The following is a 23,195-nucleotide window of genomic DNA, read 5'->3' as shown; positions in this document are numbered from 1 at the left end:
TGACAGTTTGCTCCCAGAGGTGACCCGCAGGTGCCGGCTCCCTTTCCCACCAATTGGCCGTCTGTGGTTTGAGACGCCAAGGCCTGGGAGAGACCCGGGATGCCATTGGCTCCGTGCTCCCCACTTCCACGAGGGTGCAACCCCACCCCAGTCCAGAACCCAGAGGCCTGAGAATCCCCTGAATTCCACAAAGGGAAGCCCCACTGCTTTGTCTCGCAGCAATTCCAGGAGATGTGGTCTTGTCAATTTGCAAACGTGTGATCACCTTGGAGCCAGGCAGACCTGACATCTACTCCCAGCTCCTCTGTGGCAACGGAAACTGCTGGAATTTCTGTGTCTTCCGGGCTGACTTATCCCAAGGATTTAATGATATATTTCCCCAGCTCTTAGAAGTGCTCCTGCAGTGGGACTTCCCTTTTTCCTCCTCACTGGATTCTGAGCTTCTTAAGTATCCATATGGTGAGGGTAGGTGGGCAAGCGTGTCCCAGTCACCTCTACACCTCCACACCGGTGCCCGCACACAGTAGGTGCTCAGTAAATGTCTGCTGAACAAGCGTAGGACTGAATCGCATCTTCCCGTATTCACTGCCTGGCCTCAGCTGGGGCAATTCTGTGGGGCTCCAGGCACCCTGATTCTGAGGGTCTCTATTTCAACCGTCCACTCAAAGTCGGCGCGAAGCATCTCTGAATCTCCATTTGTGTTTGCTTCACTGAGGCCTGCATGGGGTCGAGGCTGAGGCCTCAAAACAGACACATCCAGAACCTCAGTCTGCAGGGCCTATGGATGTGACTCTGATCACACCACTCCCCTGCTTGGAACCTTCTGGTGTCTTTCCCTGGCATTTGGAAAAAGTCCAAACTTCTCACATGACCGCCAGAGCCATCGTGAACTTGCCTCATCTTGCAAACAGTGTGGTCCCCGAGCTCCAGCAGCGCTGTTCCTCAAGCACACACAGAGCTTGTTCTGCTCCCGCCATTTCCTCAGTCTGGAATATTCCCTCCCTGGCTTTGTGTGAGGCTGGCTCCTTCCCTCATTCAGGGCTCAGCTCGGCTGCTGCCTCGTCAGAGACGCCTCCCCATCCTCCCTGCCCAAGGGGGACCCTCCTTCCATCTCTGTCTCACCTGCCTCAACAGGGCAACCTCTGAAATTATCTTGCTCCCTTGTGTGTGCTCCTTGTTTGTCTCTCTTTCCCAAATGTGAATGTTTGTCCATTTTGTTCAAATCTTATGCCCGGTGCTTAGAATAGTGCTGGCATCCAATCAAGCTTAATCCGTAGCTGCTGAATGAATGAATGAACCAGCAGGAAGGCGACAGGAGGAAGCCCTTCAGACTTGGCACCGGTGTGGGCAGCCCGCTGGAAGGGCCCTGGCCTCCAGGGCTGGGGTGGAGGCAGTGGGGCCCAGCAGCAGGGGTCGGGCCTGACAGGGCTCCTGACGGATGACTGGACACAGCTTAGGAGCGGAGCCTCCACAGCTGGGGAGAGAAGAGTCTGCAACGTGCGCATAGGAAGGACGTGGCTGGTTTTGCCTGCCCAGCCTCCATCCTCTCACTTTCCAGCAAATGATTCCTGCTTTTCCTTGAGGAACCAGCTCTCCCTCACTCCCAATCTATGTGGCCTCGAGAACCTTCCTCCTCCCCTCCCCCGCTCCATCCGGGTGACCATTGGACCCAGGACTGGCCATTCGGCTCATTCCACTCCCTGGCCACAGCAACTGGTTCAAGGACGGCCAAGCAAAGCCCACTCTGGGGCTTTTTCTGCAGCAACTGAATAAGAGGCAAGCAGAGGAGAGCAGAACCGGGAGAGGCTGAGTGGGGAGGGAGGGGAGGGAAGAGATCTGGCAGCAGTCACTTGAGTCCTCTCTGTTTACCTGTGTCTACCTTGGATTTTTCAGTTGCATGAGTCAATAAATTACCTTTTTCCTTAAGTCAGTTTAGTTCTTTTTAAGAGTACCTTGTACTCAAAGGGATCCTGCTAATATATCTGGGCCCCTCAGAGTCACCCCAGGGCCCACTTGGCAAGAAAAGCAATGCGGGAGCAATGCGGTCCTGGCTGAGGCAGCCTGAGGTTGTCTGCTGTGCTTGGGCACAGTTTAGCCCTGGAAGTGCATCTGTGTGGGTAGAGGTGACTGGCTGGGGGGTAGAAGTGTAATCTAATAGGCAGCAGGGGAAGGTGGACATGAGAGGAGAGGTATCACCAGGACAGTTACCCACACGGAGCCAACCTCTAGCCCATGCTGGTTCCATGCCCTGGTCCAAAGGACGTCACCAGAAGCATCGTCAAGCGCTCTGTGCAGTTCATGCCGGCTGGGAGCCAAGGGGGGATCTGGAAGTGATGCCTGACTGAGGGGGACATCTGACAGTGTCCATGGAGCACCCCAGAGCACAGTCACTGTACTTCCCAGTTTCTCCTTTCCAAGCTTGAGTCAACCCAGAGCACTGGCTAGAAAAGGCTCATCCTTAATGATGCAAACCCTAGGCCAGACACTCAAGATCTGTGGGGGAAACATCAGTGGATCCTGCTTGCCCGGCACCCATTATTCCCTTTTCCTTTAGGGACCCACCCCCAACTCTGTCTTGCTTTCATGGTGCCAGAGGTGGACACTTGACTTAGTCCTGGGATATAGTTATTGGGTCAGGGATGGGAACGGGCCCATGCCAGACCAATGAGATCCCTCTGCAGGCCTTTGCTGAAACTGTTGGGAAAGAGGCTTTTTTTTTTTTTTTTTTTTTTTTTGCCATTGAGGATACCAAACTGGCAGGATGGTGATCTTCTTTGCTATCTTGTGGGGAGAGCCTGCCTGAGAATGATAATGATACTAAGCATAGACAAAAGCAGAGTTTTCCTTTATAGGCAACATATTGATTCCTAACTTGTTTCTTTCTTAACTTTGTTCCCACAACTGAGAAGACTCCCTGTGGTTTGAAAATCAGGGTTGACAGGTAAGTCATGCCATTATTTCCTTCCTGAAACCAGAGTGCAATGGTAAGTGAATGAGGAGCTGCAGGAGGTGGGGTCTGAGTTCTTCTTGTGACCCAGCAGCCCTTCCAGTGAAGAGGACCTCACTGGGGAACCCACCCAACTCTCTCTAAACACGGTCTGCTCCATGTTCCAAACTGAATCCCATGTCCAATGCATTAGTGTTTCTTCCAGAAAACTGAATTCACATCAAGAATCTTGCTTCTAAGCACAAAGGCTTAAAAGGTTTCTTTGATGCTTCAGGGATTCTTACAGAAAAATAAATGGAAAATAAATAAGGAGTTGTTTATATACAATATAAAATACATATTTCTACAAATAATTTATGAAAAATAACTAAGGAAGAAGTTAGAAAAAGAAATTTCTCTTGAAATTCACATCATTTCACAAATATTCACAAAGATTCAGGAGGACATCTGGGCTCTAGGAAGATTTAGCATAACATCTGAAACTCCCTGAAAGCCTGCCTCTCTAGTATCCAATCCTGGACCCACCAACTTGGGGCAATTCCTCTTCTCAGTTTTGCTTTTGGGGGATGAGTGGGGAGGTGGGAAAAGAGATACAGTTCCATTCCTGCTATGGCCACAAGAGGGAGCTCCCAATGATTGGCTGTACCCGTAAGGAAATTACAGTCCAGTCCGTGGAAACTGACAAAGAAAACTTGATTTAAAAGGTATCTTCTGATAAACCTCAGCATCTTCTTGCTAACATGCCAAGAACAATCGCTGAACACTTTTAGTCTGTTCAATGCATCCTCCTGGGATCTGAGAAGCATTGTCCTATTAAATCTAGGTCATTTGATTTTGGGCATCAGTTTATCTTGGGAGCTGCCCCTACATTTTACAAGGTGAATTCTGGAGCAACAAGATTAAATATTCAGAAAGGGTAAAGTTAACACTGAGCCCTTGGCCTGGTAAATTGACAATCGTGCCAGAATAACTATTTACCATTCTAAAGCTCTGATCCTCATTTCACAATTGTTTATGAAGAATGCCACCATCATCTCCCTTCCCCACACTTGCCTGGGTCTTGTCAACTCATATTTGAATTGATTTTCTCTCTCTCTCTCTCTCTCTCTCCCTTTATTATTATTATCATTTTGCCAGGGACTTTGGATCATTATAAGATTGCTGGTAATGACAGACTATAATTAAGCCTAAGACAGATTTTTCTTTTAGGAAAGAGGAGAATCAGCTCTAGCTGAGACTCCAGACTGCTGGGGCTGTAATTTGCGGTGCTGTCACAAAGGGGTCCTTCTCGGCAACGGTGCACACAATGATGAGCAAGGAGCTGCAGTTGGGGGGTGCGTGCCTCTCCCCCCACTCTCTCTGGGGCGAGCAGAATGGACGCCTAAATAGCTGAGTATCGTTTGAGACTGATTACAGGCCAGATCCTGCTATTCTGCCTCATCAGTTGTCATTGTCAGGGCTGCAATTGCACTGGGATATTTCTCTGTCGCCTGCTCCAAGCTCGTTTCTAGGACAGTAGAGAAACTGTGTGGTGAGCCTGAGGCCAGGGTGAGGAGGATTGTTCTGGTTGTCGCCCAAGGAAGGGCTTGGCAGATCATTGGAAATGAAAGATGGACTGACTTCAGCCATGATGCCTGTAGCCTTGGTCTTGGTATGGCTCCCAGATTTATGGATTATCTCTCACAAAGACAGTTGAAGGCGTGGCTTTGCCCTCATCAGCTGTGTGTACTTAAGAAAGCAACTTAACTTCTCTGGCCTTAGTTTTCTCATCTGTACAATGGGATAAACCATACTTACTCTCCTATTCCCAAAGCAGATTTGAGGACCGATGGAAAGAAATTTGAAGAACCTAGAGATAGTTAGATGTAGACAGATAGAGATGGAGATAGATAGATACACACACGTATAATTTATATAGTAAATATAGCAACTACCCATATATATTATTATGAGTATTGTGTGTGCATGTGTGTGTAGTTTCTCAGTAATAGGGGTCAGATTATAGAGGGTTTTATATGCCAGGAGATGAAGTCCGGACTTGATTGCCTAATAATAATAATGATAATGATAAACTTGCATTGAGTGCTTACTATGAGTCAGGCACTGCTCTGAGCACTTTCCATGCATTAATTAATTAATCCAGCCATGCAGTGGGTCTCAGTAGGAGAACTCTCAGCACTTGGGCAGGACACTTCTTCATCCTCTTTGGGACCGTCCTCGGCATTGTGTGAATGTCAAGATTCTTGTAGGACCCTCAGTTTCTCTGCCCACCAAGCACAGCGAGTGCATTTTCAGTCATGTGACATTCCAACCCCCTGCACTTCTTAAAATATCCAGCTGAGTACCCGTCTGCTAGAGTGTAGGCATGTACTGTCCAGTATGGAAGCTCCCAGCCACATGTGACGATGGGGCTGTTGAAATGAAGCTAGTTTGAATTGAGATGTGCTCTGAGTGTAAAATAATACACACTGGATTTTGAAGACTTGGCATGGAAAAAACCCTGAAGCATCTCATGAATATTTTGTAATATTGATTACATGATGAAATAATAATACCTTGGAAATAAGATATATGAACAAAAAATACAATAAGATAGATGAATTCAATTTCACCTGTTTCTTTTTTACTTTTAAAAATGTGGCTATGAGATAATGTTCAAGTAGCCCATAACTTGCATTTGTGGTTTGTGTTATATTTTTATTGGGCATTGCCAATATGGATTGGGATGTTGTAGAGGGTTTTGGAGCCATAATGGTGCCCAGAGCTGCTGGGGCACACTGCTGGGCCAGCCCAGCAAATATCTGTATTCTGTTTCCTCTGTACTAACAATATCCTAATTGAGTTTGGAATGGCCTTGTGTTAAAAATACTCTTTTCCTTAGCTTCCCATGTAACCTAGTTCTTGCCCAAAAGGTACAAATGGAAGTCTACTGGATGAGGCATCTGGGAAAGCTATCGTTAACCTGAGAAAAGGGGGATTTGGCTGACACGTGACTTTTGACCGTTGCTCTTCACCCCTTTTCCAGCCTGGAATGCAGACACAATGTCTAGAGGTAAAGCAGCCTTCTTGGAACCATGAGGTTGACAGTCACAATCTAAGAATGGTGGGAGGAGGAAAGAGACTGGTTCACCGAGCAGCATCACCAGCCCAGCACTGCCCACCCTTGGACTCTTCGTGATGTAAGCAGAACAGACAGCTCTTTTGGTTAGGCCCCTGCAGCTGGGTTTCTGTTACATGAGCTGAACATGAGACTAACCAATCATCACCTTTACCTTTTGGAGTCAATACAGTGGATATTTATCCCATTTTCAGTTTTTCCCAAACATCGGAGCATCCTCGGTATGTCTGGGGAAATTCTGACATTAAGACTTGGGCTTCCCCACAGCAGAACTCAGAAAACAAAAATGCTCAGGCCCCTCCCAGCATGTGACTCTGGCGATCAAACTGATGTAAGGGAGACTTCATTTCAGAGAAACTGGAGAGGGGGATCTATGGGTTATGCCCCAGTAGCCTTTTAGTAAGCTCCTTTTTGGCTTAGTCATCCCAAGTCAGCACCTATGACCTGCGACCTAGAGGCCCAATATATGCAGCTGTGACTTGGTGAAGGTCCTGCTCCTCCAAAGTCTCTATTAAACTCCAGTTCCCCAAGAAAGGACACAAGAGCCCTGGACTCCTCAGCAGGAATGGCCGATCTGAGATCAGGCACTTCCTCTGGACCTCTGTGACACAGACAAAATGCAAGACAGTTCTTAGTGTCTCCACCCATCTCATTCCCAGAGGATAAAGAAGATGTGGCACATATATACAATGGAATATTACTCAGCCATAAAAAGAAATGAAATGGAGGTATTTGTAATGAGGTGGATGGAGTTAGAGTCTGTCATACAGAGTGAAGTAAGTCAGAAAGAGAAAAACAAATACAGTATGCTAACACATATATATGGAATCTAACGATGCTGGGCTTTTTGAGTTGAAGTTACTGATGTGGAAACTAAGGCAAAAACCAGACCTTTGTAGGGAAACCTAACAAGTGAGGAGTTGCTCAAACCTCAGCCTTCTGACTCCAAATGAAGTGGACTTTTCAGCTCAGCCCTCTGCCTTCAACCTAAGGAAATGTATATAGAGTTAGACAACATGGATTCAAATTGTTGCAGCAACACTTAAACCGCTGTGTGACTGTAGGCAGGACATGTAACCTCTCTGAGCTTTGGTTTCCTCTTCTACAGAACGATCTTCTGGATCGTGCAAACTGTGGTCACACAGGGCCCACTCTGCTTAGAAGGGTCCCCACTTTGTTTCCTACTTTGTTGTCGCCATCTTGAAATTCTTAATTTTTGAACAAGGAGCCCGGCCTTTTCATTTTGCACTGGGCCTTGCAAATGATGTAGGTAGTCCTGCTACTTTATAAAATGGGAATAATATTTACCTCAAAGGTTTGCCATGAGAATTAAATGAGAAAACAGCTCTTATGTGCTTAGCCTGGTGCCTGGAAATAGCATCATCTCAGCAAATGATAACTGTCCCATGTTGGTGCAGGTTAATTTTCCTGTGGCATCTTCCCTGGTAGGATAAGTCCCCACTCGCTTGCTAACCTCCGTATAGTCAGGGCCCATCTGGGGACAAATATGACACCCACTGCAGCATCAAGGAAGTGGGAAACATTAGGCAACTCAAAATTCCCAGAGGTGAGATTTTATTTCAGTTCTTTCCCAATGTAAGGGCACATTGAACTTCTATGAGTTTGATGCTGCAGATGGAATTTCCTAGAGAACTCCACGATGAGAAACCTAGGCCATGTAATTAGCCGGAAACGCCACAGGCTCATAGCAGAAGCTCCGAGCCACCTTCCTCATCTGAACGCTGAGATCCATCTGCACGGGAAAGAACTGAGGTTTAGGGATCAGACCCCTCCTGAATGCTCCTTAAAACGCTCTGGACCTTGCCTCTTGTTTCAGCTGCTTCTGCAGTGACCAGTTCCAGGCAGACCCTGACCAGCTTGGCCCAGGGGCAACAGGAAACATCGTGTGGAATCCTCCTTGGGAGGATGTACATCTTGATGCCATCGTACGGGGCACCCCCAGAGGCTGCCCAACCCAGAAGTGGGCAACAGTGAATGCCTGAAAGGCTACGCTTGGCCAATGGGAAGTGACAGCTGATGGATAAATACTTCCATCCGCTCAGCAGGCAGCTCTGAAATTCAGGTCACACGGCCACTTAGATGTCCCTAGTGGGATCGGGTAGCAGCCCCCAGAGCACAGGCCAACCTGTCTCTTCCTGCTCCTCACTCCCAAGGGTCACAATCCCCTTGCAACCAAAGCTTTTGTCTCAGGCCCTGCTTTCTGGGGACCCAGGCTGAGATGATCCCCATGACTCTCCTGAAATGAAACTCATTCATAATAACCTACCTCCACACGTATTTTTTTTTAAATCAATATGGAGTTCTAACTGGATTTTGATGGAGAAATAAAAGGAAGTAATAAAAAAGAATGTCTTTCAATTTGTACATGTTCAGACCAAACTCTACTAGAAGACCAGATGAACAGGCTAAGTACCAGCACCTTCTTGTGGAGTCACCATGAATGTGACCTGCTGGGAAGAACCTGGAAGGAGGGTCAGGGACCTGGCTTTAGCAGTCAGCTCTGCCATTAACCTCCTGTGTCATTCGAGTCCTTTTCTCTGGGCATCCGTTTCCTCAAGGATAAAGTGTGGCATTGAACTGTGTGCTCGTGAAGGACCAGTTCTGCTCTATTTCTATATGGTTTTCTGATCTTCTGACCTTTTCTGAACACTTGTTTTCTTGCCTGGCCTTCCTCCAGCTGTTAGATCAGCCATCGAGAGTTGAAATAATACAGTTTGCACTGAGCATCCAAACCTGCCAGGCACTGACAGATGAGACAAAGTTTGCCATTATGAAATTTACATTTTGGGAGGAGCTGGGGGTGGGGGGTGGGTGAATAGGCAGCAAGAAAACAACTAAACATAGAGTGTGCCAGATAGTAAAGGGTTAAGGAATGTGGAGGTTAGGAGGCAAGGGAGGTTTGCCAAATAAATAAATTCCTTATAATACTCATCCCAGAATCGTCTGCGAGGGGCAGGTTCTCATTTGGAATGCCTGCTGTTCTAGTCACTAGTGCTACATAAAGAAAGGCCCCAAAGTGTAGTGGCTTAAAACAATAATTATTTCACCATCTCACATTGTTTCTGTTGTCTAGGAATTTGGGAAGTGCACAGCCAGGTGGTCTGGGCTCGGAGTCTCTCCTGCAGTGCAGTCAGATGGGGGATGGAGCAGCTGGGAGCCTCCTGGACATCTGTCTCTCTTCATGGAAGCTCCGAGTTTCTCCAGAAGGTCTGTCTACGTGAGGTAGTTTGAGCTTTCTCACAGCATGGAGGCCACAGTGCAATCAGACCCCTCATATGATGGCACAGAGCTCCAGGTGAGCATCCAGCAAACCAGACGGACATTGTAACACCTTTTAGGGTGGACACGGTGGACATTCCCTAGGGAGGCCCCCATGATTGTTGTGCCCTAATGTCTACACCCTGTGTAATCCCCTTGCCTTGAAGTAGCAGGAACTGTGCCCTGATTCTAAGAATGTGGCCAAGGCAACAGACTGTCGCCCCCATGATTAGGTTACGTTATACGAGAAAAGTGTAAAGATTCTTCAGATGCAATTAAGGCTACTAATCAGTTGACTTTGAGTAAATATAAAAGGAGATGATCGTGAATGGGCCTGACCTAATCACATGTACCCTCTAAAAGAAGGCCTAGGCCTTTCCAGAAGTGAGGGACTCCAAGAAGCAGAGACCGTCTCTGTCCATTGCTTGCTGTTATGGGCTGAACTGTGTTCTCTCTAAATTCATATGTTGAAGTCCTAACCCATCCCACCATATCTCTGAACCTGACTGTTTGGAGACAGGGCCTTTAAAGAGGTGATTAAGTTAAAATGAGACCATGAGAGTGGTCCCTAATCCAACCCAACTGGTGTCTTTATAAGAAAAGGAAGTTAGGACACACAAAGAGACACCCAGCATGCACGCACACAGAGAAAGGACCATGTGAGGACCCAGCGAGAAGGCAACTATCCGCAAGCCAAAGAGAGGGGCGAAAGCTCAGAAGACACCAAACTTGCCAACACCTTGATCTCAGACTTCCAGCCTCCAGAACTGTGAGGAAATAAACTTGTGTTCTTTAAGCCACGTGGTGCTGTGGTGTTTCGTTATGGCAGCCCCAGCAAACTAGGACCCTGCCTTGAACAAGTCAGCTGCCACGAATTGGACAGTCACAAGGTAATAAATTCTGCCAGAATGCCAAGGGAGCTGGAAAGTGGCTCCTTCCCTAGTTGAGCTTCCAGACAAGAACACAGTCCAGCCCAATGCCTTGATTTCATCCTTGGGAGACCCTGAGCAGAGACTCCAGCTAAGCCGTGCCTGGACTTCTGACCCACAGGGAGTGTGCGGTCATAATGAGCGTTGCGGTTAGCTGCTGTATTTGTGGTAATTGACTACGCGGCATAGACGCTGAGCCCATCTTTTCTGATCCAGCCTTGGAAGTCACAGCATCATTTCTGCTGCACTTCACTGGGGCCAAGTGAGCCATAAGCCCACCCAGATTCAAACACTGAAATGGGAGTTATTGCTGGGACCAAATTTGGAAAATACAGCCTGTGGCACCTGTATAATTAAACTTTAATTTGTGGCTCATGGTTGAAACGGTAGCCTGTTCTTTATCTACATCATCTTAGTTTACGCTGCATGCTTTCTCCAAGTGGTCTTCACATGGGCCTCTGCTGAGACCTGTTTGAGCCCCTCTGGAGGATGTTTGTCTGTTCCTTTGAGGACACCCCCCAACTTACATAATACCAGCATAGCTTGTAAAACAGGCTTTTCCAAACATACCACCCACATTTTATGACTCTTCAGTCAGACATTTTCTCATGGTGCCTTGATAGAAACATTTATTTATCTTCATAGATTTTTCTTCGTCCCACCTTTGCTGTTTCCAGTGGCTGGTTCCATCTGTCAAGGCTGGGAAAGCATGAGTGTGGTGAGTGATGGGAAGCGTGTGTCTCAACACCCTGTCAAGTGGTCCCTGACATAGGTTCTCGGGGGTTGGGGGGCGGTATCTGCTGTGAGAAGCCCCCAGTCTGGGCTTGCACTATACCTGAGGGCGTAACAAAAAGCCTGGCTCAGGTGCCCCCATCTGGGAAGGCCCCTGGAGACCCCTAGGCCAACCAGACATCTGGGCTCCGTTCCCTTCTACAACATCCCCATCTAGTGGGTCTGCTGGGGTGATTCTCCAGTGGGGATAATAATAAACCCCAGTTGCCCCAGGGAAGGAAAAGAGCAGGTTCTCTCTGGAAGGAAGAGGCCATTCATCAGCTTGAGTCTCTAAGCTCCCTTCCTTGACCTCCTTAGCAAGTCAATAGTCTTCACAGCCAGGCACTGTCAAAAGGCACTGTCTGAATTCCTCTAGTTTGATTACATGTTAGAGCTTGGCTGACTAGAACAGAGAGTTTTACCTTAAGACAGAGGAGAAAGAAGCCATGGTATGAGGCAGAGAAGATGGGCAGTCCATTTCTTCTACTTTGGGAGATTATGGGAAAGGGGAAAGATGCAGGGGAAGCCAAGGACCAGTCAAGGTCCTGGCTGTGCAGGATGTGTTGCAAAGGTCAAGGTGAGGGCCAAGAACTCAGCAGAGCCAGTGACCCACTTCTCTACACGTCCCAGTGGCGGCTGCAGGGTCTAAGAGAAGCTCACCGAGCGGCTTCTTCCAACATGGCGCGAGGGGAGGGATGGTGACCCTGACGGAGAAGCTTCTGGCCCCGTGGGATCTCAACGTCTATGCACCTTGGGGAGCAGAGCTGCAGAGGCTGAGAGGGCTGGCAGGCAGGCCTGCGAGGGGGGCAGGGAGGCCACTGATCTTTTATTATGATCACAATTTTGTAGATGAGGGAACCTGCCCAAGGTCACTCGGAGAGAAGAGATGGGATCAGCCAGACCTCAGTGGTCCCAGGGCCAGGGACCGGACCAGGGCAGGGCAGAGGCCAGAAAATTCTACATGTACATGAGGACCATTCCCTACCCCAATCCCACTGCCACAAGGACCTTGGAAAGCTCTCCTGAAGGAGAAGCCGAGAGGGTGGAAATCTGAAAAGCTGTGTGTTTGACTCACCACAGCCTGAATGATCTAATGAGACTATTTAAATTGCTGGGTTAGACTGAGTTTACTAGATTGTCCTGCACTTAGTTTACTCATTACCTCTGGGGTGGGATGCATTAAAAAAATACTAAGTCAATTAGAGGAAAAATACAGAAGCTTAATTTTTTGCATGTTTAATTGGAGTGCAAGTCAACTTATGACTTAACATCAATGCTAGCCTGGCTTATCAAAGGCACTATTTGGTCTAAACCTGAGATTCAGACGGTTCTGGGTTGGAATTCCAGCTGAGCTACTCCTCACTAGCTATTTGACTTTGAACAACTTATTTAACCCTCGAGGGCTTCAGTTTCTTCACATGTAAAATGATGATCACGAGTGTATATTCTTTAGATCAGAGGCCAGCAAACATTTTCTATAAAGGTCCAGAGAGTAAATATTTTAGGCTTTGCCGGTCATGGAATCTCTGTCACAACTATTCAGCTCTGTGGTTGAAGCACAAAAGCAGCCACAGGTGATACATAAATGGTGAGCATGGCTGTGTTCTAATAAAACTTTATTTACAAACTCAGACAGAGCTGATCAGGGGAGTCCTTGCCGTGGTGAGGACTGGGGACAAGGATGACGTCTCCAGCTTTTCATGTTCCCCACGCAGCACTCTTTGTGTTCCTCGATCCAATACTACACACACACAGGCTTTACTTAGAGTGGAGTCAAACACATGTGGACCAGCAGTCGGCACTTACAAAGCTGCAGGCTGTTTTTGTATTTGTGAATTAAAGCGTGAATGTAGCACAGTGGATGAGAGTATACTCTTTGATGCCAGATTTTCCTGGGTTCAAAGCCAGGCTCTTCCACCTGCTGGCTGTGTGACTCCAGACAAGTTCCTTAACCTCTCTGTGCCTCTGTTGCTCCGTCTGTGAAATGGGAATAATGATTGGAACTGTCTTGCAGGACTTGTGAGGACTAAGTGAGAAAATAGGTATACAGCTCTTAAAAGAGCACCCAGCACTGGGCAAGTGCCATGTAAAGGATAGATGTAATTAGCATTTTCTGTGTGATTTTAAGGCAAAAGACATGAGCTCTTTGGGTCTCAGATTCCTCTTAGTATTGACCCTGCACATTGGTTATGAAGATGAGATGCAAAAATTTACATATGACGTAAACTATCCAGACATACAAACTAAAATGACAGGGGGGATCCTTCTCCCCAGCTGCACTTTGAGCATCTTGAAGACAGTGCAGTGCAGTGGTTAAAAGTGTGGGTTCTGGATTAGGCTTGCCAGATTTAGCAAATAAAAGTACAGGACACTGTACCTGTTAAATTTGAATTTCAGAAAAACAAAGAATAATTTTTTAGCATAAGTATATCCCATGCAATATTTGGGATATCCTTATGCTTAAAAAAACTGTTGCTATCTGAAATTCAAATCTAACTGGGCATCCTGCATTTTTAACCCTAGTCTGGAGGTGAACTATGTAACTGTGTTCTTAACCCAGGTCTTAATCGCTGAACAAACGTGAACAAGTCACCTGACTTTGCCACTCTTTAACAGTGTGACCCAGAGAAGCCCTCAAACTCTTTGTGACTCGATTCTCTTGTCTGTGAGGTGGGGATACGAGAGTGTCTGCTTCACAGGCTCGTGACATACTGGGTGCTGGGGAAACACTGGTGACCCACAGACACAGCCCGTGGAATGAGAGCTGCCTCCTGCCACGGCCTCCTTCTCCACCCACAACTTTAATGGTTATAGAAGTTCCACGCCTTTAATTTCCTAACAGCCATTGAGCTTTTGTTTGAATTCACTTATTTTTCCTTTACAAATGTCCACTTGTCCCTTCCTCTGGGCCATCATGACTAGAAATCATTGTCTGTGATTCCATGCTTAGAAAGAGCCAGGGCTAGAACCTACTCATTGGAGGGTTTTACGGGGTTATTTATTGTGACAGAAAATGCGAATGCATTGGCAGTAAACATCAGGGCAAAAAGCTACCTCAGCAGTACGCACAGAACGTAAATGCAGATGGAAACGGTGGGGAGAGAGTGTCATTTTTAGTAAGTAGAGCAGATACTCCACTTTGCTGAAAATATGAAATGCCAGAAAATTCTCCTGAATTTCTATGTTACTGAAAGACAATTAAAGTTGACCTGCTTCTTCTTTCAGGACCCTGGAATGACATTATATTTCACTGTATTTGGTGCTATGCAGTGTGAAAAGCTGATAAAATAGCAAATAAAAATTAGAAAGGGATTGTGGAGAGAACAGAGCTTTACTGAGTCATATCTACTCCCATCACCTGCAGGGAGGATCCTCCCTCAGTGCTGGCAAATTTCCCGTTTCTTCTGGTCTATTTTATACCAAAAGATCTTTTCCAAATGGTTAAGAATATGTTCCCCTGGTCTCTGTGGACGACTTGCAAACAGAGCTAAGGAACAGGGAGCCGAGCTCCCCAGATCCACTCAAGGATCAAGAAACATTGCCTTATCCTGAGCTGTTGATGGTAGCAGAGAAAAGGCTCCTTTCCGTCTCCTGACGTTGCCCTCCACGTGGAGGGAGCCCAGGAGCATTTATTCCTGGCACCAATGTGTTGGCTTTCTCTCTCCACCCTGGAAAGGGGGGTGGGATGTCCGAATGCAATTGGTGACTTAGGGTGAGAAATTGGACATGCTAAACCCAGTCGCACCCTCTACCTCCTGGTCTGCCTGCAGAGAGCAAGTGTGTCCCTTGCTCCTCCAAACTGTAAGTCTGTGACCAGCTATGGCAGTCTGTTTTGGGGTTCAGTGTTAAGAAGCCCACTTGCCTGCAGATAAGTCACAGTCTCTGAAGTGACCCTTATCAGTTATAGAGGTGCTATTCTGGCATTTTCCTATTTCTCAATGGGTACAGCTTTCAGACAAAGAACAGGGGCTCGTGTCTTAGTCTGTTCAGGCTGCTATGACAGAACACCATAGACTGGGTGGCTTAAACCACATTTATTTCTTGCAGTCTGGAGGCTGGAAGCCTATGATCAAGGTGCTGGCAGATTTGTGTCTGGTGAGGACCCACTTCCTGGCTTGCAGACGGCTGTCTTCTTGTTATATCCTCATGTGGCAGAGGGAGAGATCCTGTGTCTCCTCCTCTTTTATAAGGGCACTAATGCCATTCTTAAGGGCTCCGCCCTCATGACCTAATCACCCCCCAAAAGCCCCACCTCCAAATATTATCCCATTGGGGATTAGGCTTCAACATATGAATTTTAGGGGGAAACAAACATTCAGTCCATAGCAGCTAGTGACAGGCTGACCTCAGAGCCCAAGAGTTGACAAAGATGTCTCTGAGGTATCCTGGATGGTCTTCAGAGCATTGCTATCTTTCTCTAGGTCAACCACAACCCACAAGCCTCACTGTCACTAAGAATTCTTCTTGGGAGTGGTTAAGGAAGCTAAGGCAATTGCATTCCTCTTCCACACTCAATTCCCAGTCAAGACTCTGCTCATATGTCTTCAAGTAACCTCTCCTGATATTTTTAGCTAAACTGAATATTTTCGCTTTTTAATTTTAATACAGCTGTTTACTCAGGAGGCATATACCAACCTAGGAATGAACTATTTGTGGAAATGGCACTTGTCCCTTAAACAATGTGTGTGTGTGTGTTTGTATGAATGTGTCTGATGTGGCATGGTGTGTGGTGGAGTGTGGTATAGTGTGGTGTGTGTGCATGTAGTGTGTGTGTGTGTGTGTGTGTGATGTGGTATGTATGTGTGGGGCTGTGTGGCATGTGTATATGTTGGCTCCTAAACTTCCTCAAATTAATGGATTCACTTGTCAACAATCTCATTCCTATAAGCCAATAAAAACATTATATAGCTATTCATTACTGCACAGCAAATTACTCCAAAACTCAGCAGCTTAAAATAATAACACTTATTATCTCAGTTTCTATGGGTCAGAAATGCAGGAGTGGCTCAGTGGCACAGGGCCTCTCATGAGGCTGGAGTCAAGATTGTGGCCAGGTCTGCAGTCACCTGAAGTCTTGACTGAGGTCGGCAGATCTACCTCCAAGGTGGTTCACTCACATGGTGCTGGTGTTGGCAGGAAGCTGCAGTTCCTCCCACGTGGGCCTCTCAGCAGGCTGCTTAAGTGTCCTCACAACGTGGCAGCTGGCTTCCCAGAGCGAGTAGTCCAAGAGAGAACAAGAAGGAAGCCACAATGCCTTTTAAGACCTATTCTCAGAAGTTACACACTGACACTTCCACTACATTCTGTTCCTTAGAAGCGAGTCACTAACTACAACTTGCACTCAGAGAGTGAAATCAGGCTCCAACTCCTGGGAGGGGGAGGGAAATCAAAGAATTTGTACACATATTTTAAAACCACCATGAGTAACATGGTGCAGAAAGAGAGAAGCAAAGTAAGAAGAATCTTAAAATTTTCTGAACTTACTACAGCAGCAATAAAATATATTAATGTTTGAGCATTAGTGCTTCTTTCCCTCTACTGTTGTCCCAGAAGAACTGAGGTGAAGAAATGGGAAAGAGGGCCAGGCAGCGGATGACAAGGTGATGGAGGGGAGGTGTTTGGAACAGTGGAGACTCGGGACCGGGGCTGCCGCTGGGGGTAAGCTGTTGGAGAGGGAAAGGCTTGAGGGAGACTGGATTTAGGAAGCAGTGAGTGGGAGGTTATGAACAGGCTTTCCTCTCCTTTCAGGGACACAAGTAGAGATCAGAATCACTCGTGTTAACTCTTTGGTTTGGGGCTGCTTCATTAAGTGCTACACTGTGGTGAGACTGGATCACATGGGTCTCATTATTTACTCGGGTTACATTCACATTTCCTGAGAATTTTCACCATGAACGTAAAATGGCAAGGAAACACTATTTTTAAAGCTTCTTAAATGCTTCTGCCTCCTACTAAAGACTTTTGTATTCTTGGTATCTAGCACAGCACTGTTCACATAGTGGGTACTCAATATTATCCGAAAAGAATCAAGTGAAAAAAGTTCATTTGGATTTTCACATAATTTATGAACCAAGATGCTATAATCCAAAGGAACAGAGGAACAAGGTAAACTTGAAATGAAAATATTTTGGAGTTGCAGTGTGTCCAGAATTCTTAGATGGGTCAGGAAAAACAAAGGCAGGAGATTAGGAGCGAATCACCCCAGGGGTGAGCAGAGTTGCGCTTGGGGCCAGGCAAAATGTCAAGACTGCTATTTTTTCCTGAGGCCACAACCTTACTTTCAGATGCTCTTCAGGCCTACGACCCTTGAGAGCAAATAGAGCTAACTGGGCTGCCGACACAACCTGGAATCTCACAGCCCTACTGCTGGAGATGCCGACTGGCGCTCTGGGTCATTTCTGGGGATGCTGGATGGGGGGAGGTGGGGTCTGGAGGGCGGGGCCGGTTTCTAGTAGACTTTCTGGAGCAGAACCTGGAGATGTATGAAGGAGAATGTTCTCCAGGGCTCACATACAATTTCAGAAAGGCCTGGGGATTCTGGGGTGGCTCCTCCATTACTGTGGACCTCTCTGCCTCTGTTGTTTTGGTTTGTTGTCTGACTGAAGGAGAATCTCAGGTTTACCAACAGGCTGTCTGGAGCAGAGGCCAAGAGGTGGGGTTCGCCAAAGGCCTTCAGTCTCAGCTCTGCTACCAATTTGTTGGAAGAAGTCATTTGTGCCAATTAGACACGGTTAGTAAAGGGCTGTCGTGTCTGGGAGGTAGGTAGAGAAACCAATTGCAAGAATAGGTGATCAGTGCAAGTAACACATTACTTATGCCTCCAGTTCTTTTTAGACAGTTAGCTCCCCTCAATCAGCTCTCTGAGAAACAGAGAAAATAAGTGTGCTTGCCTTGCTAATGGGCACATGTTCAGGACCGGGCAATTTGCACAGAGCATTTTAGTTCCAAGATGAAATGCACTGAGAGACTGGGATGAGTGAGCTTCTGACTTGCCGGTGTGGAAAAATTCAGTTCTTTCCTGCACGTCTCCACTAACACAAAACAATCATGAAAAGGAACGAGGCCCTTCTCCCCTCTATCCTGGTCAAGAGTTCTTGCCCTGGCATCAAGTGGCCTTTTCTCCTACAAATTTATTATCTGTATTTATAGCTCATGTTCCACTGGAATGCACTGGTCAAGGTTGTTCATGCCTAGTATCTGCTCTGAACAGCAGGACATCCATTCTATTTGGCTGGTGCCTGTTCTGGACACACTCTAAGGTGATCTGTCTCCAGGAGTCATGCTCTTTATAATTCCCTCCCTACGAGTGAGGGTGGGACCTGCTTCAAATCAGTAACAGGGCAAAGGTGATGGAATGTCAGGCCCAAGATTCCTGATGACCATGAAGAAACCAACAGTTCATGTTGTGAAGACAACTACGGTGAAGGTCAGTGGCATGGAGCCGTGAGTGGCCTCGAGGAGCTAGAAGTGTCCCCCCAACCACAGCCAGCAAGAAATGGGCCCTCAGTCCTATAATCACAAAGAAATGAATTCTACCAACCATCAGAATGAGCTTGAAATCAGATCTTTTCCTAGCTGAGCCTCCAAATGAGGATGTGGTCTGGCCGACACCTGATTGTAGCCTCGTGATGCCCTGAGCAGAGGACCTGGTGAGACAGGCCAGGACTTCTGACCCACAGGAACTGGGAGCTGATGAACGTGTTTCTTTTTAAGCCGCCACATGTGTGGTCATTTATTAAACTAATTCAGGGCACACGCCATACCAATAGTTAAATATTTGGTTGTCACCCCTACTTGTCCCATTCATTGCATAGTCACACACTGCTTTGCAGAATATTCCTTAAACCTCATATTGTAACTATAGCTTCATGCAATTATGACTTTTCCTCTTCACTGGATTGTAAATCCAATGAGGGCAAGAACTCTGGTCTTGTACTTTTTAAAAAGCCCCACAGCCTATCAAAGTACCTGACACACAGTAGGGACACAGTCATATGTGATTTGAGGTTTTGACCCTTTATTTGTTCAACTAAACCAAATAGGTCTTAGATTAAAGGTAGGTGGCCGACTTTGACTGCATGACTACTGGGTACCAGGTTAGACCTCAGACATGCAGAGAACAAATCAGAAGTCCCGACCTGAAGTTGATCATGGCTCAACCCAGCCAACAGGATCTTATAATCTCATCTCCTTCTCACCAGCAGAATCAGAAAATACCCAAAGATCCCTAGAGTTCTTTGTCAATCTGTCAAGATTACGATTCTGCTGATCCGGCCAAGGTATAACTGTAAAAGTTCTTCAGTGACTTCTTAGTTTGCAAGTAGAAGCAGCAAGAGGCACGTGCCATGCCCATCTTCCATGTAAACGGGGAGGAAGCCACCAAGAGAAATGGGCACACGCTGCCCTTCCTCAGTAGCCCATTGTGGGCAGCCCTTCAACTCCACGACTCAAGTGGCTCTATCCAGATTCAAGCAGACCAGAAACCAAAGCCATATTAGGCATGGGTTACTTTTTATTCACAGGCTTACAGAATATATTGAAGTAAGAGGCAAGTCATTCGTTAAGTCTATTTACCAACAAGAGCTAAATATATATATATTCAGCCTTAAAATTCATCCATGGTAGCTTGCATTGTATTGTAGATTGCAAAATCTGCTTTCATATACATATAAACTATTCTTATTTGGCCTAAGTTATGCATTTAAAATACATAAAAATGGTACCAAATGGCATATTGGCCAATTTGTCACAGGTCTTATACATTCCTGACAGTCAAAGAGATTGATAGGGAATGCATAGTTTCCTACTAGAAAAAAGGCAGATTCTGATAGAAGCAATGGAATGATGTCAGGATAAGACTGCCTCAGTGTAGATCTCAGTGGCTAGCTTTACAATATAATTCTTATTTTAAATTGCATTACACTTGGTTCTCTTCATTAATAATTGGGATGCTGTTAAATTTGCCTGGTCTTTCCACCCTCTACTTGCTCGGCTGAATCAAAAGAAACCATTATTACTTTTTCTTTTCTTCCACTTTATTTCTACTTTCCCAAGAGAGTTTCCTCCACAGCCATCTGCCCTGCTTTTCTGCCCATTCCATTATCCCCCAAGTCTGGGACACCTTGCTCACTGCATCAACATCTAGATTATAGCATTCCACTCCAGAATGCTGCTTAACAGAATCTTTGACCACGGCCTAATTAAAGAATTCTCTTCCAAAACCATGAGCGAAGGCCTGATACCTCTGCAGAAGAATCAGGAAGCTGGCTAAGGACATTTTCTTTAGATGGCATGCAAATCGACTCCCCTCCTGCAGACCTTCATCTCTCTTTCATTATACCCAGGTCGGAGAAATTTCCATCGTGAGTGTTCCTGGCAGCCAAACCTCCAGCATCCCACGCTGATTTCTTGCCTAAAAATACACAGCCTCTCACTCCATGGGGAAGAAAAATGCAACACTGCCATTTCCAGCACGCTCCCCAAAGGCTGGTTACGGCCCGGGAGCAATTCATCATCACTCGTGCATTGGAGGTTTTAGTTTTTCCCTCATGGAACTCTTCTTGTTTATCTTGTGGACATTATGACAAGAACCAGATGTGTCTCAACTTACATCCCTCCCATAGCTATCTGGGGAAGGTGTTGGGGAGAAACTATCATGCTAGCTAAAAACCCTCCTTAGAACAGAAAATTATCTGTAACCTGTGGCAGACTTTTAAGAGGGTCTTGCTTGTAATAGCAGTTCTGTACTGTTTAATTGTTAAATGGACCAGTTGATTGAATGGTGTCTGTTCAGCATGATTTTCCCTCTGTCTGTGCACATTTTGTTGCATTTTTAATTTTATCTCAAAGTGCTGCTATATTCAAAACTGTGATAAAAAGTCTTTACTGGGAGGGCATGGCAGTGTCACAGAAAGAAAATATAAAGCCTGCTGTTCAGAGGGAAAGCTTTAGCTCTGCCACTCACAACTGGATAACCTTGAGCGATTGACTTAAGGTTTTCTGTGTCTATTTCCTTCTCTCTGACATTAGAATAATATCTGCCCTCCAATATGTCTTCAAAAACTGAAGAACTATTTATGAACAACTGAGATGAACACAAACGTACAGTGAAAAATATAAAGTTTTGCCAAAACGCAGGGTGGTCTTGTTATCCACTGCCTGAGAACACAGTGCTACTCACACCTAAGGCTTGTTTTTAGAGTGTTCATGAGAGAGCTATTCCTGACCCCATGGAGTTTGGGGACATGTCCTCAATTTAAGGCTGTGTGGCTTGGCCACATGGCCATGTGGAGGGACTCGATCTGGGAGCCTAGCCGCTGAGATTATAAAGAAGAAACAAACTGAGAAGATGTGGGTAATGGGAAGGAATGGAGATGCAAAGGCAGACTCTCCTAAGGCCAGCTCCACAGAGGATGGGCCCACATGCCTCTCTGCTTTGGGTTTTTGTTGCTGCTGTTTGGGGTTTTTTTGTTTGTCTTCCATTATTACTGGAAGAAAGCTTCTTGCAGAAATTGTTTCTTGGGGTTCTTGGGACGGAGCAGGAAGATTAATGAAGCAAAGCTTCCACAGCCTCCCGTCAAGAACATCTATGCTGTTTGGGTGAGTCGGCCAGAATACCTCCTCCCTTAGCACGGGGACTGTACATTGCAGCCTCCGATGTTGTCTGCAATTTTTTAAAAAGAAAAACTGATTGTAGCCGAGTGGGTTTCCCACGCTCTCATCCCCACACCCCTCCCCATCCCCAGTTGCTTTAGATCTTCCTTTCACTCTCCAGTGTCTCATCTGGACTTAGCAAGTCCCCCCACTCCCAGTCTCGCCCCCTTTGCTCCCTGGTTTTCCAGATTCCAGGCCACGGTTCCCAGCGTGGTGAGTGCAGAGGGCGGCCCCTAACTCCGCCCTCAGAGGTAAGGCTGGGAAGGGGGCCACTGCTCTGTGGAGGCAGCACTGGGAAAAGATGCTCCCGCTGTCTCCGCTACATTTCAACCCGGCACAAGTGCTAGGACGGTCTAAGTGTCTCTTAAACTCCTTGCCAAGTGCGCGTTTTTCCACCCAGGCTTGTTGCCTGAGGGGCTCCATGCGCCAGAAAGCATAGCTTGCCCGTCTTGACAGTCAGAGGAAAGGCAGATCAGCCTCCGATGTGAGGATCTGGGTATTTCTAGTCAATTCAAATAAACCAGGAAGGCAAAAGAACATGGAAGAAAGAGTGATTTGTGCTTAAAAAGGAAAACAAACCGCTTTTTTTCTTGTTTGCTCCACGGTTAGTAGGAAAGTTTCAAGCAGCAGCGCTACTATGTGTGGGTGAACTAGTTCGGCGGCAAGCCCTGAGCCTGCGGTCCCACAATGTTCCCAAGAGTACTGCTGTGACATGGCCGCATCGTTCTCTGAGTGCTGCTTATTGCCTCCATCTGCACTGCTCAAAGTCTGGAAACAACAAACACACCCATATTTGAGACAGAACATCTACTTACTCATGACTTGGCAAACAATCATTAAAAAACAGCAATACAGGGCTTCCCTGGTGGCACTGTGGTTAAGAATCCGCCTGCCAATGCAGGGGACACGGGTTCGAGCCCTGGTCCAGGAAGATGCCACACGCCATGGAGCAACTAAGCCCGTGCGCCGCAACTACTGAGCCTGCGCTCTAGAGCCCGTGAGCCACAACTACTGAGCCCATGCGCCACAACTACTGAGCCTGCGCTCTAGAGCCCGCGAGCCACAACTACTGAGCCCACGTGCCACAACTACTGAAGCCCACGCACCTAGAGCCTGTGCTCTGGAACAAGAGAAGCCACCGCAATGAGAAGCCCGCGCACCACAACGAAGAGTAGTCCCTGCTCGCCACAACTAGAGAAAGCCCGTGCTCAGCAATGAAGACCCAACACAGCCAAAGATAAATAAATAAAATAAACAAAACAAAACAAACAAACAAAAAAAAACACCAATACAATACAAGGTGACTGTACTTTCACAGCCACAAGAGAACTTGTTGGATTTCTCCTTGAGAGCCGCTCTTGAAAGCACTCATTTCACATTCTCTGAAGAGAACCAGCTAACCAGGCAGACTATCTACCTGGAACCTTTCACGAAACCAGACCCCATGAGCTTCCTAAATGGGCCTCACCAGAGATGCCATCTTGTCCCCTGCGTGTGG

Source organism: Eschrichtius robustus, chromosome 4 (assembly GCF_028021215.1).
Source record: "Eschrichtius robustus isolate mEscRob2 chromosome 4, mEscRob2.pri, whole genome shotgun sequence".
NCBI lineage: Eukaryota > Metazoa > Chordata > Mammalia > Artiodactyla > Eschrichtiidae > Eschrichtius > Eschrichtius robustus.
This window is presented reverse-complemented; position numbering follows the sequence as displayed.